This window comes from Pleurodeles waltl, chromosome 6, assembly GCF_031143425.1.
Source record: "Pleurodeles waltl isolate 20211129_DDA chromosome 6, aPleWal1.hap1.20221129, whole genome shotgun sequence".
In the NCBI taxonomy this organism is placed as follows: Eukaryota; Metazoa; Chordata; class Amphibia; order Caudata; family Salamandridae; genus Pleurodeles; species Pleurodeles waltl.
In genome coordinates, this window is record NC_090445.1 from 645,213,647 (window position 1) to 645,228,412 (window position 14,766).

At 46.3% G+C, this 14,766-nt stretch overlaps 1 protein-coding gene across 2 annotated transcripts in view; it reads left to right on the top strand.

Annotated features, from left to right (window-relative positions):
• CEPT1 (choline/ethanolamine phosphotransferase 1) overlaps window positions 1-14,766 on the top strand; it is a 251,381-nt gene that overhangs the window by 191,536 nt on the left and 45,079 nt on the right. The window lies entirely within an intron of this gene.

Here is a 14,766-nt window from a genome sequence, read left to right on the forward strand (position 1 = left end):
TTTACGTTTTTTGTATTATTACTGAAGTTTAGAATACAAACATCTGTGGTCTACAAAGAAAGCCGCATAATTTTTGAGACAGGAAATTTACGTTTTATGATTGTGCTTACTTAAGGTAAAGACATAAATTAGGAAAGAAAAGAAGACTAGAGCCTCTCTATAGGATATCAGATGAAGCCAATAGTTAATTAATATATACTATGCAGAGGTGGTACTGTGGCGTCAAATGTCTTTTCAGTGCTGTGAAGTGGCATATTGTTTCGAGGTTGCTCGAAAAAAAACTAATCACTGGCCAGTAATGAATTCTGTAGTACTAGGCAAGGCATATCGTATTTAGCTAGTCAACACTAAATTCTAGAATACCAGGTATGACAATCAGCACCTAACTAGACAGAACTTAATTCTCTATGAGCAGTCTCAAACACATAGCTGGGATATTCCTATTCTTGGGCTGTATTTCATTCGCCTGTAAACTCACTAACATTTTATCCATCATTTTTTAATTCTAATTTATTGACGCCCTAATATGTGTGATGCCAAACTTTTCCAGTTATAAGATATTGGTTGTAGAAGTTTAGGGAAAAACAACATAGTACTCTTAGGGCATCTGAAACTTTGGCTTGAACATTCAATAAGGTCAGCTTCACTGTTTAAGCCAAGTCTAGAAGTTATAATTTCAATTTAGCCAATAGTGATCCACCCACTTGGCACACATTGGACCCTGTCTACGCCCACCTTTAAAACCATCAAAGTTGATAAACCAGTTTAGCTTACTTACAGCGACAACTATGTATTTCCTTTTTCCATTCCTCTTTTGGAACTGACAAAACGTCCCAGATATATCCGTTCTAATTACATTGGGGCTGGAGATGATGCCCTCCAGCTTCTATTGCCTGCGAGGTATCCCATGTATTAAACTGTTATCGCAAACTGATTTCACAATCAGACCCTAATAGTCCTGAACTGCTTTAGTGATTATTTGCCTCAGATCTTCGGCAACACTATACCACTCCAAGAATGTAACATTAACACTATTGCTGAAGACAATCCTTAGTTCTCAACAGAATTTAGGAAACGGCAACTGAAAGCTCGCCAGCTCGAACAAAAACGTTAATCATATGATCCCACTCTAAAAGAGTTACATTTTTGAAATATTGCAAAATATACAAAGAACAGATTACAGTTTCCATAAAGGCCATGTATTTAGACCACATAAATAAGACACAACCTACTTAAGTAAGTCAATAGTATTATTGCACTTCATTTTCATCTATCTTCCAAAACAACTGTTACTCCTTCTGAAAAACTGTGTAAGGATCGGCCTACCATTTTTTAAGAAACTATTTAAAACAATTGAAATAAAAAATATTTCCATACATACATTTCTTAAAAATGACATCAGTGAGGTTGTACTCTTCTTGCCCTCTGACCATTTTGATCTTGTAAAGCTAGAGTTCCTCCAGGACTCGATTCTGTGTGGGTTCCCAAATGAAATCTCTGCGGCCAAATGGATGAAAGTTCCTTGCCCTCACTCTATCCAGTGTGCAAAACAGCTGAAATTGCACGTTCTCTGCAGAGGCAAACAGATCTAACCTAGGCTCTCCCCGCTGCTCACAGAGTTCTTGCACCAACTCCGGATGGAGACGCCATTCATGATTGACCAGGCATAGTCGGCTGAGTTTGTCCGCTCCGGCATTCGTAGAGCCCCACCAGATATTGAACCACCAGGGAAATGCCATGATGTTCCAGCCATGTCCTGAGGCGCAGAGCCTCCTGACAAAGGGTCCACGACCCTGCCCTGCCTGTTGCAGTACCACATGGCGGTGGTGTTGTCTGTGAACACCTGCACTACTTGAATCTCATGTCCTCGGCCTTGCAGAGGCTGGGTAACATACGTGGCATGGTGGCTGGATGGGAATGGATGTGATGGGATGCCCCTTCAGTGGACACAAAAGTGGTGAAAAGCAGATTGAAAGGGGTGAGTGGCAGCTACAGGGTCTAAGGACCTGGCCATAGCAGGAGAGTCCTTTAAGCGCATGAGCACTAAGTCCGCTTTCTCTCCAAAGAGATGAGTGCCATCAAAGGGCATGTCAAAAAGGCTAGGTTGGACATCCCCGCAAAGCCATGCTTCCTCAACCAGGCGTGAAGCCTCAAGGCTACTGTTAATGCAACCGCTCTGCCCAGTGAGTCAGTCATTTCCAGCCCACATCTGATTGTGAACTTTGCTGCGTCCCTCCCATCAGCAACACCTTGAGAGAGAATGGCTGGGCCTCCTCCGGAACCTGTGGCAGCACTTGCGCAGCTGTGCTCTATAGCGTATGGGTATAATGGCCCAGGATGCATGCACTGTTCACAGATCGCAATGCCAGGCTGGAGGAAGAGAACATTTTCTTCCCAAGTTGGTCCAGCCCCTTGGATTCCTTATCCTGGGGTGCCGAAGGAAATGGGCCCTGGGACATAGAGGCTTGGATAACAAAGCTCTCAGGGATGGGGTGTTGCGTCAAGCACACTGGGTCATTTGGAGCAGGTCTATGGCAGCAGGTAATTGTCCTGTTCACAGGAGCCCTTGTGCTGGGTTTGGACCAGGTACTCAGCAGGACATCCAATAGGGCTTCACTGAAGGGCAAAAGGTGTTCAGAAGATGAAGCCCCGGGCAGAAGCACCTCTGTCAGGAGATTAGTCCTGACTGCCACCAGAGGGATGTCGAGGACCTCAGCTGCTCTTCTCATAACCATTGGATAGGACACTCCCTCTGTAGCCATGGTACAGGGAGAAAGTGTGCCATAGTCAGGGGAAGTATATAGACCACTGGGCTCACCCAGGTCCATCCGCCAGCCAATAGAGCCTTGGAGCTGGGATTCTAAAGGGTCCAGCAACCCTTTCCATCCCTCACGGTACCCCAACCCATAAGAATAAGGGTCAAGATCTGACATGGGTAGAAGGGTGTCAAGGCCTCTTCCGAAGTCAGCTTTTCGAGATGCCAATCCGACTCCATGTGGGAGTTGGCAATAAGGATGGGGGTCGATGACGCCAGGGTCCACAGGTGGCATCAGGAGATTTGGCATCAGAACCGGTGTCATGGAAGGTCGAGGAGATACATCCGATGCAGGTTTGGATCCAGGAACTAATTCCTGGGTTGCCCCCTGGAGCCGAGGCCGAAGGTGCCAGTGTGGAACCCAGGGTTCCACAGGGCCCAAAGGAGCTGCAGCTGAGTTGGGCTGCCCATGGCCTCAGAAAACACTCAAAGTTGTCAGGGTTACTCTGGCTCCAGAGAAACTGTGATGAAGAGCCGCACTAGACGCAGGCTCTGAGGCCTTGAGTGACGACGCTCCCTTTCACTGATTTCGGCCAATGGAAGGGGTGAAGTCTAAGAACACTTGTTCTTCTTTGAGTTCTTGTGCCTCTTACCGGACCGTCCCGAGGACTTGGAGTTGAATGATGAAGAATGGGGGCTCTGCGACCATTCTCAGGACCTTCCTCTCGACTGAGATCGGGAACGATGCGGAGCCATGCGCTGGGCCTCAAGAAGTTCTAGGGACGGCTCCCTCAAAGCTTTTGGATTCATGGCCTAACACTCTGAGCATGACTTCGGATCATGGTTGCGCTCCAAACACCACAAGCACACGAAGTGCGGATCTGTCATGGAAATGGCACAATGACAGGATCCGCAGGGCTTCAACCCGGTCTTACATGACAACATCCTTGATGCACCACGAGTGTAGACACTCAAAATTCTTTGACAAAAAGTAAAAAAAGACCATTCAAAAAGCAATTGAGTGGTACCTCTTCTGTGGATCAGCGCTGGCTGGCTCAGAAAGAAAGGAACTGACGTCAGGATGCCGGGTGGTGCCTATATAGGACCTGCGTCATGGCTGGTGTGCACGACGATGGACATGGAGCCGACTGAAGCCACCTGACGGTGCACAGGGGTACTGCTCGAGAAAAACCTCCGAATCCAGTCTGACACCTTGGGGAAATTCTAAGGTAAGGAATCTGCAACCAGAATGTCTCTACCAGATACGGTGTTACTGAAGGTTAGTAACTTGTCCGTTTACCTAACTGCCTCCGAAAACACATTATAGCAAATACAGCTGATACTAAATGCTGCTGCATGCCTGATTATCAATTTCCTAAAAAAATGCACATATTTTGCCTAGCGTTAAGCCGATGCACTGCCATTTTGAAGGGCAAATCACACAAAGATTCTCAAATGTTTTGGCAAGAAATGCAATGGTACGACCCTAATTGGCCCTTCCACAACACAGAATGCTTTCTATGAAGACATGGCTTTTTCTGTATCTACTGATGACCCATATAATTAGCTATCCTTCATCTCCAAGCCAAATCTGGCCTACTCAAGTTAGAAAATAATTTAGAGCTTTTTTGTTCCTGTATTAAATACAGATGTGTTAGATGAAGTTGTGCAGTCTCTCCTATATGCCGATAAGCTTTAGTGAACATGCCCTGTAGAAATAAATCCACCATAATCCATTAGTAGCCATCCTCACAGGGCTTTCTTTATTTTATTGTAATTTGATGGGAAGGCCATACCAAATAGTCTTTAACTCTGTAGGCGTTGGATAGAATTACAGTTTCTGTTTTTATTTTTGGCCTTTGGCAGGATACAAAAACAATTACTTGGCAGTACCTATTTCTCGTGTTCTAGGAAAGATATAAAAGATCACAATGTTGTTGTTAATTCTGTTATTGGTGAAGGCACTTCATTGTGGAGTCCCTTGGCTTTATTCATAGGTACTGAAATCACCATTAGGAAATGCATAGTGCCTGACATATATCTGGAATACTTCGTTTGGGACAGAGAGTTAGACTCTGACATGTGGTTTATTTGCTTGGGATTCGGATTTGGACTTCCTAGTGTTCTCTTGGACTGTCAAACGGCCCAGTAGCACTGCAGTAGCCTATAGTTCAGCATAGGTTTCGGCACACTGTTGCAACCTCACCAGGGAACTAGAAATGCATTGAAATGCTTTGCTGCAGTGCAGTGACACCTAATTTTAAGGTGTGGCCATGAGACCACTTAGATCATAGCCCAAATAGTTACTGGGTGCAAGCAGTCTCAAAGAGCTTTTTAAAGTAAGGAAATATAAATGCATTTTGCAGCACCGATGAGACCTGCTTATAACTCTAGTGCTTTTACAGCCTGACTCAATCCACATCTGGGGCAGAGTGACCGCTCCACTTGGCGCATACTTTCCAGACAGCCATCACCCAGGAGGGGCTGGGTGTGACAGAAGAGGTAACTGCATACCGGTAGTCATCCTGGGCTGAGGAGAGGGAGGGTCATTCACACCTTATATGTCAATAGGCTGTGTCCTGCCCTCACACAGTGGACGGATTAACCCCTGCTGATGTCTGGAGACAGGGCTGGGTTGATAGGATGTTATGCTTTATTTGAAATTACTCCTTTGAAGCTACCCCTGAACAAAGGCATTTTTGTGTATAAGTGAAGGGCTCTTGCTCCTGATGGGGAGAGCACTTTTGGAAGTGAGAGTGAACCTCTGCAAGAGGGACTACTGGTCGGCACAAAGGGCTCATCTGGATTGCTTTTCTGTATGTTGTCCTGCTCCCAGCCTGCTTTCTGCTCTGGACTGTAAAGGTTCTGTGGGGCTACTAGGAGGGAACCGCCATCCTTTGCCTTTTGTTGGAGAACTGCCCATATGTGCTGGCCTGCCTACTGCCCCTGAGGACTGCCCAGTTGCTATCGCAGGACTGGGTGGCTTGCTCCCTCCCTGTTTGGGGATCACACTCCATTCCTTGTGTGTGGGGAACATCTCCACCAGCACGCGCAGAGTGCTGCCAGAGGCTCTGTGGCCTGCTTTGTCCTGATCCATTACCTGTGAACTCTTCACTGGGTTGGTGTCCTGGCACGAGGAGGGCAGCCGGGGGTGCCTTACTTCAAAGAGTGTATCTTGGGCGCAGAGCAGGCTGTGGTAGTTGCACGTGCCCCCGTGTTTCATGTTGCCCTCCACTCCCGGGCTAAGAGAACTGCTTCATCTGACTGCCTCGTGTTTGATGGCACCTCAGTGAAAGACTCACCTGTCATTTCTAATATGGCCACAGGTTTCATGCTGCCATCTGGCCCCATTGTCTTGCCCAATTCTCCATATGTAGCAATCAAGATTCCAACAACTGGCCCTCAAAAGAGTTGCATATTGTATCAGGTGAACTGCCATCTTGAGAGTTCTTATGTTTTCTTTGCTTGGCGTCTTCAAAGTCCTCTGAGAAAGTCTTGTTGACATACAAGAAAGATCTGATAATGAAGGAGGTGCACATTAGTACATGCCATAATTAGTAAAAAAAATAAATGCTGGTTGGTAACGATAAGGTCACTAACTCATAAAATGTCCTTACAGACGAATGAAGAACTTTGCTCACCCATGAATGTTTAACTACCTAGCACACCTTTTTTGTCTCTTTTCAACAGCTATGTCTTTAAGCACATTAGTTACTCCACCTCACAAAAACGAGCTTGTTTCTCCCTTCCAGTCTGTTAGAAATGGGGTCTTTGGTTGACAGTCAGGTTACCCCCTGTTCAAGCAAGGACCCTCACTCTAGTCAGGGTAAAAGAGAATCACCCTCAGCTAACCCCTGCTCACCCCCTTGGTAGCTTGGCAGAGCAGTAGGCTTAACTTCAGAGCGCTAGGTGTAAAGTATTTGTACCAACACACACAGCAACTTAATGAAAACACTACAAAATGACACAACACCAGTTTAGAAAAATAGGAAATATTTATCCAAACAAAACAAGACCAAAACGACAAAAATCTGACATACACAAGTCAAGTTATGAATTTTTAGAGATTAAACTCAAAAATAGCACTTAGAAACAAAAATGCTTCGATGAGATGTTAACACGGCGTCGTGACGGAGTCGTTCCCAACAAGCCAACACCAGCGGCACCGGACACGGAGTCGTGTAGACCCCCAAGTACAGTACCTTTGGTGAAGAATGAAAACAAGCCGAGGCGCGAAGTCGGGAATCGCGGCGTCTGTGCGAAACGTTGAATCCGTGCACTTCAAGCGGCGTCGGTCACGACGTGGTGCAGCGACTTCCACGGAGTCACGAACTTCAGCGGGGCTGCTGCGGCATCGGGCCTGCGAAGAGCGTCGCGTTCCAGCGAAGGTCACAGCGTCAGGTGCAGGCGGCGTTACCGGATTCAGCAGCGGCGTCGTTCCGAAGTCGATTTCCTTGGATTCCACCAGCTTTCCTTTCAAGGGCCCAGGGACTGGATAGGGCACCACTTGTCGGGGCAGGAGTCTTTCCAGAGACCCCAGGTGCTGGCAGAGAGAAGTCTTTGCTGTCCCTGAGACTTCAAACAACAGGAGGCAAGCTCTAACTCAAGCCCTTGGAGATTTCTTTACAAGATGGCAGGCACACAAAGTCCAGGAAAGCTCCACAAAGCACAGTCACAGGCAGGGCAGCACTTCTTCCTCAGCTATCAGCTCTTCTTCAGGCAGAGGTTCCTCTTGGTTCCAGAAGTGTTTCTAAAGTCTGTAGATTTGGGTGCCCACCTTATACCCATTTTAGTCTTTGAAGTCATCTTTCTTCAAAGGGGACTCACACCTACTTGTGAAATCCTGCCTTGCCCAGGCAAGGCCTCAGACACACACCAGGGGGTTGGAGCCGGCATTGTCAGAGGCAGGCACAGTCCTTTCAGATGAGAGTGACCACTCCACCCCTCCCTCCTAGCAGAGATGGCTAATCAGGAAATGCAGGTTACACCCCAGCCCCCTTTGTATCACTGTCTAGTGTGAGGTGAAAAACAACCCAACTGTCAAACTGACCCAGACAGGGAATCCACAAACACGGCAGAGTCACAGAATGGTTTAAGCAAGAAAATGCTCACTTTCTAAAAGTGGCATTTTCAAACGCACAATCTTAAAATCAACCTTACGAAAGGATGTATTTTTAAATTGTGAGTTCAGGGACCCCAAACTCCACATGTCCATCTACTCTCGAGGGGAATCTACACTTTAATCATATTTAATGGTAGCCCCCATATTATCCTATGAGAGAGACAGGCCTTGCAACAGTGAAAAACGAAGTTGGCAGTATTTCACTGTCCGGACATATAAATCACATTACTATATATCCTACCTTATCCATACACTGCACCCTGCCCTTGGGGCTACCTAGGGCCTACCTTAGGGGTGCCTTACATGTAAGAAAAGGGAAGGTTTAGGCCTGGCAAGTGGGTACACTTGCCAAGTCGAATTTACAGTGTAAAAATACACACACAGACACTGCAGTGGTAGGTCTGAGCCATGATTACAGAGCTACTTATGTGGGTGGCACAACCGGTGCTGCAGGCCCACTAGTAGCATTTGATTTACAGGCCCTGGCCCCTCTAGTGCACCTTACTAGGGACTTACTAGTAAATCAAATAGGCCAATCATGGATAAACCAATTACATAGAATTTACACGGAGAGCATATGCACTTTAGCACTGGTTAGCAGTGGAAAAGTGCTCAGAGTTCAAAAGCCAACAGCGACAGGTCAGAAAAAAATAGGAGGCAGGAGGCAAAAAGATTCGGGATGACCCTGCATAAGCAAAAGTCCAACACAGTCTATTAAAGCTTTCAAAGGCACTCACTTATGAAAAGGAAAGCAGCACAGCTCCATTAAGAAGCTCTGGAGTTCCATCAGTCAATATCAAATGCTTACCCCTACAATGTAATTGTTTTTGAAAAAATCAGACTGGCTTCCTGTCAGGGGTACAATACGCTCTGATAATCAGGTTGAAATATACATCCTTTGTAGAAGAGAGGCAGTCATCTTTTTATCATCATTGCACCAATGACACTGCTTCCTCTAGGCCTGAGCCCTTCATATCGGCAATATGGAAGTCAAGGTTATTGTTTTGAGGTTTAAATTCTTCATTCCCTTTCTCTGAGTCCTTATGAACAACAGTACCACTGTTTTTCTAAACAATTAGGGGAGGGAGGGTGTTGAACTTGATACAGATATCTTCAACTTACTCATCGAGACTAGGTTGTGTTCTCGAGGCAACATTCTTCCAATAGCATTCTGTTTTGAGGGGAAGAGAACTGTGAAGGCATGTTTCCTGCTTTATACCAGTAGGAGGCAAGTCTGGACGTTTCAATTATTGTCTTTGATTTCTGACACTGAAGATCAATCAGTCTTTTTGCTAAAGACAGCAGTGTTCATTGCACAGTCTAAGAATCCAGTATTGCCATGGGTAAAAAGTCCTTAGGACAAGTTCTCTTCCTGATTTGGAGAGTGGGACTTCTTTTTTTGATACAGTTTATTAATTTTCCAGTTGTAAACGCCACAGTAAAATCATATAAAACAAACAGTCGCACTATCATCCCACACACTCCGGCGAGGCTCTCACTCTATGTGGCCATCCTTTTGAGGGGAATTAACTGCCTAGTCCATAGTAGTCTGTCCATTTGCCCCATATCCAAGAGTGCCTTTGCGAGCAGCCTCTGATGGTGAATATGTGTGTCTTCAATTGTGCACACCAGCCCATTCACCTATGCCGCTCAAGAACAGTGGGCTGTGAGTTTGATTTCCATTTCCAAGCAGTGTCTTGTTTGGCCACCATCTTTGCCACGCCAAACAGGAATCGATCCCCTTGGTTATCCCCAATCTCGTCAAGCACCCCCAAGAGTGCCTGTGTGGGTGCGAGGGTGAGTGGGGTGGAGGGTCACCAATATGTGGGTGAGGGTGGGATTTTATTATGCAAGGTATCCTGTTTACCCTGGTTCATCTGTCTCTTTTGAAGAGATTCTTTAACTCCAGGTGAATCGTAATAATTTCAGTTTGCCACGGCTAGTTGGTCTTTATTCATATATCTCCTTCTCCCAAAGAGCACATTTTTTTGCTTTCTCATTTACAGTATCTACTTGTTCATCAAGCAGGAACAGTCCTTTTCTCCTCCACACTTCTGCTGAACTTGAGCATGGTACCTAATGAACTAGCTTTTGCAAATTTGGGATTATCGGAAGAAAACAGCCTTTGTGTGTCACTAGGATAGATTCTACCAGGAACTACTCTAGAAATAAGCTTGTGTATTCATTTTACATCTCTTAGTAGATTCCTGTTGTGAGCAGATGCTGTTGTCTGAACTCCACATTCCTAATACACTTGTACCCAGGCCAGCATTTCTTAGGTGGTGAAAACTGTTAGACATGGCATCCTTGGCGTGGTCTTCCTTGTCTTTTTTTGCCTCTGCTTCCCATGTTTTGACTGTGTGCTGGACTCTTGTTTTTGCTGTTTTTGGTACTTTGGGCACTTTACCACTGCTGGCCAGTGCTAAAGTGCAAGTGCTCCTGTGGAAATTGTATGTGTTATTGGCTTATTCCTGATTGGCATATTTGATGTACTAGTAAATCCCTAGTAAAGTGCACTAGAGGTACCCAGGGCCTGTAAACCAAATGGTACTAGTAGGCCTGCAGCACTGGTTGTGCCACCCACATGAGTAGCCTTGTAAACCTGGCTCAGACCTGCCACTGCAGTGTCTGTGTGTGCAGTTTTATACTGCCAATTCAACCTGGAAAGTGTACCCACTTGTCAGGCCTAAACCTTCCCTTTTTCTACATGTAAGGCACCCCTAAGATAGGCCCTAGGTAGGCCCATGGGCAGGATGCAGTTTATGTTAAAGGTGGGACATGTACTGGTGTGTTTTACCTGTCCTAACAGTGAAAGACTGTTGCAAGGCCTCTCTCTCTCACAGGTTACCTTGGGGGCTTCCTTTAAATATCTAGTGTAGTTTCCAGTTGGGAGCAGATAGAGATTTGGAGTTTGGGGTCTCTGAACTCACAATTTAAAAATACTCCTTTAGTGAAGGTGGTTTTTAGATTGGTAGTTTGAAAATGCCACTTTTAGAACATAGGCACTTTCGTGCTTAAACCATTCTGTGACTCTGCCTGTTTGTGGATTCCCTGTCTGTGTCAGACTGACAGCTGGACTGGTGTGAATTCCTTCTAGACAGTGAGACAAAGGGAGCTAGGTTGTAGCCTGCATATCCTGGTGGGCCACCTGTGCTAGAGTGGAGGGAGGAGTGGTCACTTACACCTGAATGGGCTGTGCCTGCCCTGTCACAATGCAGTCTCCAACCCCCTAGTGTAAGCCTGGAACCTGGCCTGGGCAAGGCAGGATCATGTGAACAGAGACTCTCCTTTGAAGTTTGCCTACCAAGTATTGGACCCAAGCCCCCTGAAAATCAGATTTCTTCAAGGATTCAAGAGGAACCTCTGCCAAGAAAAAGAGCTGAGGAGAAGTGCTGCCCCTGCCTGTGACTGTGCCTTGTTTGGCTATCCTGCAGTTGCTGCTTCTGCCTGTGAAAAGGGACAAAGACTGGACTTTGTTGTGCATTCCTGCTTGAGAAGAATCTCCAAGGGCTTGAGTTGAGTTTGACTCCTGTTGAAGTCTCAGGGCCATCAAAGACTTCCTCTGCCAGCACCTGGACTCTCTGGTGAGACTCCTGCCCTGCCAAGTGGTGCCCCATGCAGGCCCTGGAACATCACGCAAAAGGGAAAGGTCTGATTTAAAAAATAAATAATAATAAACAAAAAAAAAAGTATCCAGGTATGCCACATAAGGCAACGAAAAAATGTAATCATAGCTCGACTGGACATTCTGAGAGAGAGGAACATCCTTATACCTCAAAGGAAAAAGTTTGCTTGGGAAAGGTTCAATCTGAACCCACCGCTCCTTCCATCAAAGAAGCTCATGTTAAGAACCCATCAAAATCATTGCCATCATCAACAAAATCTATATTGGCGGTATCTCCTTTGCCATTCACTTTCTCTTCAACGGCCGCATCTACTGCGACTGACTATGGGACCATCTGTTTACTACTGCATATTCGCCCATGATTGTCTCGTCATCACCTTTTATCATCGACAATCACAACAGTCACAATACTTACAAAGCAGAAGGCCCCATTGACGATGTCCTCACTGCCAATGGCGGTCTGGCTTCAACAACGAAAATAAAACTGTTGACGAAGACGTCCACAAGAAGCCAGTCTACTAAAGACAGTCCATCAACGGAATCACAGACAATGATATCGTTGACAAAGGACCCAACAACGTCAACAGGGGAACCATTGATGACACTATCCCTGGAAAACATCTTGTCGGCAAAAACTCAGTTCATACGGTTATCCTTGATAATGGGGAAACTCAAATCCCCAACAGAGAACATTCTGCCATCTCACACCTCTCTCAGTAAGGTTTCACCTGTTTCCCCCTGCTCATCTCTTAGATGATGATGGCAGCTCTGAGGAGGAAGTTCCATTTGGTGTGGCTCATAGCTCATCCGAACTGCATGTGAAGTGCCAAGAGGATGAGGAGCAACAATACTAGGAGAAGTATTACACTGCAGAACACTCTGGACACAACCAGGAGCAGTAATTCATTTATGGCGAACAGGAACAGCATGAACCTGCAGTCCAGATCACAATGTCACTGATAACTGACTTGCAACATGTGCTGCAAGACTAGTACTGCAGATTTCTGCTCCCAGAGACCACAGCTGCCCTGCCACATACGCCCAAACGAAGACCATCTCCTTCAGCCTGTTCACCTGTAGCTCGTTCTTCATCTCTCTTTACTGCACGTGCAACCCTGGTGCCAACAGTGGCTGCTACCTTAACTGATCCTCCACTGGGCGACCACCTTCCACTGATGACGACAGGGCGGAAGGAGAGATTAGACCCTTCCTCAGTCCCCAACGTATGGGCTGACTATCTCACCCAAACGCCATTCCCTTCCATGCCAACGCCAGTCGATTCCCTACTGGAGAACATCAGTGGCTTTCATAATGTTATGGAACAGGCTGCCAAAACATTTCAACTCCTAATAGTCACCAAACAATCAGACTGCTTTGTTTACGACTTTTAAGAGCTTACCAAAAAGGCTGTCTGGGCAATTCCTATTGAGGATTTTATATGAGCGGAAGGCCTCAAAGTTATGAAAAATCCAGCAGTGGTATTGGCAGTACTCCCTAGGCTGGACAAAAAATATGAGGCGCCTGAAGACTCCCTGGCATGTTTAAACGGACCGCCTTAGCTGGATTCCTTATATCAAAAGCGGCTGAGTGTGGCTGTAAGAATCCATCTACTCCCCTTTCTTCTCCACTGGACAGAGATGGCCGTCGGCTAAGCAACATCAGGAAGTGGTTTTCTTCCATGCAGCCACATCCGTAATAGCAGCAAACTCCATGGCAAGTCTGTCATCATGAGCGTCAAATGTGGTCTGACATTACCACATTTATTCACCTTTTGCCAGAAGAAGCAAAAATTGAGCCACAGAAAAGGATTTCAGCAGAAATCATAGATTGCTCTATAGATGTGTCATCCATTGGTTTCAGACAATTGGCGGGTGCAGCGGTCCTGGAAACTTCGCACTTGTATAGCGCACTACTCACCCGTTAGGGTCTCAAGGCGCTGTACGCATACTGCTGTGGAACCCCTCCTGGCTTTTCCCTGGGAGGCACCCACTCCTGGGCACCACTAGGGTGAAGCCAGGCATCCAGGCGCTGTGAGGGCCTTTGTGGAGATTAAGCAAGCTATTGCCCAGAGTTACAGAGTGGGACTCATTAATTAGATTGGGCACCGAGGCGAGAATTATCCGGTCCAAGGGATTTGAGCCCAAGACCCGCCGAGGCGGGAATTGAACCCTGGTCCTGGGCCAGATTTCTGCATCAGGGTCTGCCGCTCTAACCATTGTGCCACACCTCTCCACCTCAGAAGACAGGGATGGCTGAAGGCCACCGCTTTCCGACTGGAGATTGAAACTAAAATATTGAATATGCCCTACGACGGAGAGTCATAATTTGGGAAGCATGTGGATGATGCGCTTTAATTCATCAAGACTTACAACAAAACAGCCAAATCCTTGAGCATCTGTCATTTGGGAAAAAGCCATTTCAGGGAGCCAGAGGCAGGGGTGTATCCTCTTTTAGAGGAGGATACCAGGATTACAGGCAGCAATCCCAACCTTAACAGGGTCATATAGTCCACAATATTCCCAACAATCATACAGACAACCGCTATCAGCAGCATGCAAACAGTCAACCAGGGGAGAACTTTCTTTCTAGGCACTGCCAGGAAACCATGACCCCAGTATAGTGCTGGTTACCCCCGAAAAAACTGTCAGCTCAAATTAGGAGGCCGAATTTCCAATTAGCTCCACCCGTGGCCCTGTGTAACATCCAGCAGGTGGATGCTCAATGTCCTCATCTGGGGACATACCCTAGAGTTTATTAAAACTCCACTAAATGTTCCTCCAAATAAGCAAACCCCACCTCCTGCCACCAAAAGCACTACTAATGCAAGTTTCCACCATGCTGCAGAAAGGGGCAATAGAAATATTTCCAAAGACTGAGGGGAATCTGTTTCTACTCTTGCTTCTTCCAGGTCCTAAAAAAGTCAGGAGATTGGTGCCCCATCTTAGATCTTCCAAAACTCAACAAACTCCTAAAGAAACAGTCCTTTCGCATAGTGACCCTTCAGTATGTTCTGCACCTTCTCAACCAAGGATATCATATGACAGCCTTAGATGCAGGGGATGCATAATTCATGTTCCATTTCACCCAAACCACCGCAAACTTCTGTGATTCAGGGTAGCTGGCACCCACTACCAGTTCAAGGTGCTACCATTCAGACTGAAGTCAGCATCTCAATTTTTACCAAGATGCTACCTCCAGTGGCAGTCTATCTGAGACAGGGAGGAGTTCAAGTATCCCATTATCTAGACAACTGCCTGATAAAGG